The following is a 5,833-nucleotide window of genomic DNA, read 5'->3' as shown; positions in this document are numbered from 1 at the left end:
GTAGAATAAGAGCCAAGCACCCTCCTCTGTTGATCATCCCCATTCGGATTTACCACATTGGCATTAGCATTATTTGCCATAGTGGATTCTGCAGCCTTGCAAAGTCTTGCTTGTTGTAAACGTTGCCTGAAAGTTCTTTCAGGTTCAGGATCAAAGTCTAAGAGCTGTTCTTTGTCTCTATTCCTGCACATACACAAGCAGAAAACAAGAAAAAATGGAACTCTCTACGTCAGAGTGCAGAGAAATCCCTGTGAGGTAACCTGTGTAAAATAATAAAATAAAAATACTAAATAAATAAATAAAAAATTTCGAAAATTTAAAAGAAAATAAGCAACAATAGTGTTTGATAGGCTTAGTTAGACAAACAAAAATTGGTATTGAGATGCAGTATAAAAGAGATTAAACAATATAAAAAATATTGAAGAAGGGCAAGTAATTAAGTTGGGAATAATATATGGAGAAGACAGTTAAGGCTTCAGAGTTATCTATTTTTTGGATTGACTTTTCTTATTAACTATTTTAATTATGCAAGATTTAATTCATGGCAAACTATTTATGACTAGACCCTAATTCCTTAGACCTTCCTAGTCTCCTCTAAAATTCATCAACGACCAATTCCTTGGTCAATTAATTCCAATTAGAGGGTGATGATCGAATCCTAGTTTATATGCCACAAAAACTCTAATTATCCAAGAGGTAAAATGATTATATGTCACGTATCCTATTAATTTCAGATAATTAAAATTTAGGAGAAATAGTTTTCAAGCTGTTGTTCATGTAAAGAGCTTTTCCAAGTTTTACAAGAACTCAAATAGAAAGAGGGTCATACTTCCGTTCCATCCAAATTCATAAAATAAAGAGCGAAAACAATTCTTAAATTATAAATCCATACATAAATTAAAATAGTAAAAGCAATAAAATTAATCCATAGAAATAGACAGAGCTCCTAACCTTAACAGTGGAGGTTTAGTTGCTCATGGAAAAGAGAAAATAAGGATTCAGGTAAAAATGTACCCAGTTCCAATCTGATGGCATCAGATTCCTTTTTATAACTAATCCTAATAAATTTAAAATCTAATATTTAAAATTAAACTTAAAATAATATCTTTTCCTAATTTAAGATTTGAATTTAAATTTGAATTAATTAACAGATCTTCAGTTGATGGGTGGGGACCACTTGTTCTGTCCATTCTGCAGCTTCTAATTTGTGTTTTCTGGGCTGAAAATTGAGTTAAAACAGCCCAGAAATCGCCCCCAGCGTTTTTCTGCATTTTCTGCACGTGGCGCATGTGACGCGTCCGCGTCGTCCACGCGTTCGCGTCATTTGTGCAGATTCTAGTCCATGCGTTCGCGTCAGGCACGCGATCGCGTCATTGCGATTTCCTCCATTCTGCGCGGTCGCGTGAGCCATGCGTCCGCATCGGTATTCGCTGGTCATCTCCTTGGCTTCTTCTCTTTCTCTGCAGAAACTCAATCAAATTCCGCCAAATGCTACCTAAAATAAACAGTATTGTACAAAACTCAAAATAGCATCCATAGTGGCTAAAATATAATTAATTCTTAATTAAATTCAACAATTTAGATGCAAATTCACTAGGAAAAGATAGACAAGATGCTCACGCATCACTTTGAATTGAAGAGTTATCGCGAATGGATCAGTGTTTGTACTTGTATGATATGTGATTGAGTTTGTTGACTGTTGATAGTCATAGTTTGGAATTGAAGATTGAGTTTGATTGCGCATGTGTAAACGATGCGACTATGAATTGAAGAATTATCGCGAATGGATAATTGATTAAAGATGGTGTTTGATTGCGCATGTGTAAACGATTCGACTTTGAATTGAAGAATTGTCGGGAATGGATAATTGATTGAAGATCGTTGATATAGATCTGATGATAGTTGATATAGATTTGACAATGACTGATAATGATTGATATAGCTCGGATAATGATTGATATAAATCTGAAAACTGAGATAATAGATATAGATTTGAAAATAGAAAAATAGGTATAGATCGGCGAATAGAGACAACAGATATATGTTAGCAAATAGAGAAGATAGATATAGATCGGCAAATAGAGATAACATGTTGATCGACAAATAGAGATTACAGATATAGATAAGCAAATAGATATAACAGATGTAGATCGGAAAATCAGATATAGATCGGCAAATAGAGATATCAGATATAATTTGTCAAATAGAGATAACTGATAAAGATAGACAAATAGAGATAACTGATAAAGATCGGCAAATAGAGATAACTGATATAAATCGAAAAGTAGAGATGATAGATATAGATCGGCAAATAGATATAACAGATGTAGATCGAAAAATCAGATATAGATCGGCAAATAGAGATATCAGATATAAATTGGCAAATAGAGATCAGATATAAATTGGCAACTAGAGATAACTGATAAAGATAGGCAAATAGAGATAATAGACGTAAATCAAAAAGTAGAGATGACAGATAGAGATCAGAAAATCAGATAACAGATATAGATCGGCAAATAGGGATAACAGATATAAATCAAAAAATAGAGATGACATATAGATCAGAAAATTAGAGATAACAGATATAGATCGGCAAATAGATATATCAGATATAAATTGAAAAATAGAGATGACAGATATAGATCGGAAAAATAGAGATAACAGATATAAGTTGAAAAATAGATATGACAGATATAGATCGACAAATAGATATAACATATAGATTGGCAAATAGGGATAACAGATATAAATCGGAATATTGAGATGATTGATATAAATCGGAAAATAGAGATGACTAGTATAAATCGGATAATAGAGATGACTGTTATGGATCGGCGAATACAGATTTTTTATATAAATCGTTAGTTAGAGATGATTGATATAAATCGGACAATAGATATAAATGATATAAATCGGATAATAGAGATGACTGTTATAGATCGGTGAATAGAGATTTTTTATATAAATCGGCAGTTAGAGATGATTGATATAAATCAGACAAATAGATATAGATCGGCAAATAGAGATGACTGATATAAATTGAAAAGTAGAGATGATAGATATAGATCGGCAAATAGATATAACAGATGTAGATCGAAAAATTAGATATAGATCGACAAATAGAGATACCAGGTATAAATTGGCAAATAGAGATCAGATATAAATTGGCAACTAGAGATAACTGATAAAGATAGGAAAATAGAGATAACAGACGTAAATCAAAAAGTAAAGATGATAGATATAGATCAGAAAATCAGATAACAGATATAGATCGGCAAATAGGGATAACAGATATAAATAAAAAAATAGAGATGACATATAGATCAGAAAATTAGATATAACAGATATAGATCGGCAAATAGATATATAAGATATAAATTGAAAAATAGAGATGACAGATATAGATCGAAAAAATAGAGATAACAGATATAAGTTGAAAAATAGATATGACAGATATAGATCGGCAAATAGATATAATATATAGATTGGCAAATAGGGATAACAGATATAAATCCGAATATTGAGATGATTGATATAAATCGGAAAATAGAGATGACTGGTATAAATCGGATAATAGAGATGACTGTTATAGATCGGCGAATAGAGGTTTTTTTTATATAAATCGGCAGTTGGAGATGATTGATATAAATCGAACAATAGATATAACTGATATAAATCCGATAATAGAGATGACTGTTATAGATCGGCGAATAGAGATTTTTTATATAAATCGGCAGTTAGAGATGATTGATATAAATCAGACAATAGATATAGATCGACAAATAGAGATGACTGATATAAATTGAAAAAATAGAGATGACAGATATAGATAGAAAAAACAGATATAGATCGACAAATAGATATAACATATAAATTGAAAAATCGAGATGACAGATATAGATGAGAAAAACAGATATAGATTGACAAATAGATATAACACATATAAATTGAAAAATCGAGATGACAGATATAGATCGGAAAAACAGATATAGATCGGAAAATAGATATACTAGAATTGAAAAATAGAGATGACAGATATGATCGGAAAAATAGATATAGATCGGCAAATAATTATACTAGAGATTATTTGAAAATAGAGATGACAGATATTTGATCGGAAAAACAGATATAGATCGGCAAATAGATATACTAGAGTTGAATTGAAAAATAGAGAGATGACAGATAATGATCGAAAAAACAGATGTAGCTCGGCAAATAGATATACCATAGATGAATTGAAAAATAAAGATGACAGATATTGATCGGAAAAGCAGATATAGATCGACAAATAAATATACCAGATGAATTGAAAAATAGAGATAACAGATATTGATCGGAAAAGCAGATATAGGTCGGCAAATAGATATACCAGATGTAGATCGAAAAATCAGATATAGATCGGCCTTTTTCGGACCTTAATGATTTACTATATGACCTTTGTTTACAAAGGTGCAGGTAAGTTTGAAATCATTGGAAGGAAATGGGGCCTATAGAAAGAAGGGTGTTTATTTCGAGGCCCCACGGTGGGTGCCAATTGTTCTTGTATGGATACCTAGAGGGAGAGCTCGGTCTCTAGGAATCGACGCCGAGTTGTTCTCTTCGGTGCCGACCTTTGAGTTTTGTGGTAATCCGAGCTTTACTCCAAGAGGATGTCCAATCACGTAGAGCTTTGAGCAAGAAACAGGGGGGAGTGTACCTGTAAAGACACTCCGAAACTTAAGTCAGTATTGAGAATTCAATGTATCCTTTGAAGATAAAATATCATACATTTATAGGTGAGATAAAATAGGTCGGTTACGTTTTTATTGATCATCTGAATTGAAGAGCAATTAATAGATTTTAATATGTGATAATGTCTGGTCGGACGTTTTTATTCCAGGATGTAGTCGATCCATTGAGTCTGATTGTAACGTATAACGCCGAGTTATAACATAAAGTGTCAAGTTATAGTGCATAATGCCGAGTTATTATATATAATGCCGAATTATGACATCAGATTTGTAAAGGCTATATCCATTTGTATCATAATATATTATTAGATCTAATAATCATTACATAATAGATTTCAAAAGTCAAAAGATTAACGTATATTATTATATTAGTGATTGTTTCCTCAAATTTGACCATCCTTACAAATTACCCAAAGAAAATTTGCCATAACATATAAAATACCAAATGTCCTAATAATAATAACTTCCATGACATATTGCTTGACAAATTGAAAACTACTCCATACTAAAACCACGTACTAATTCACCCATAATATCAAAATACCACCTAAAATACTCATATCCAAAATATCTTAAAATTATTTCAATAATATCAATTATCAGTCTCAAGCATCTACGTCTTATGCCTCTTGCCAATCTTGCGACCAAACTTATTGGTTGATTATCCAAGTTCATCTTTATTATCAATAGTAATGGGGATAACCTGATTTACACCGATAAGAGCTCTTTTAATCAGAGTTTTGCAATTGAGACTTGTGATGCTTTCTTCCACACCATCCTGTATATGTTGACACAGTTACCTCTTATAAGTAATAAAAAGGACATTGGTTGATCTATGTAAAAAGACAACCAAAAGTTTTAATTATTGTTACCACTTACTATAGTATACATACCGAGACTCATCGGAATCATGCTTAAGATTAACCAAAACCGATAATCCTAATTAAATATCTAATGATAATTCATAATTGAATGCTTCACTTTAAGCTGGTTACAAATCTAACTATAACACATACAATTTCAGTAGTATATGGGGTGGTGTGCAAATCCTTTGGGTGATTCATTTCTACAATTTCCTTGTCATTGCAAATGTTTAATGTAAA

The sequence above is a fragment of the Arachis ipaensis genome, chromosome B07 (assembly GCF_000816755.2).
Source record: "Arachis ipaensis cultivar K30076 chromosome B07, Araip1.1, whole genome shotgun sequence".
In the NCBI taxonomy this organism is placed as follows: Eukaryota; Viridiplantae; Streptophyta; class Magnoliopsida; order Fabales; family Fabaceae; genus Arachis; species Arachis ipaensis.
Note: the sequence above shows the minus strand (reverse complement) of the source record.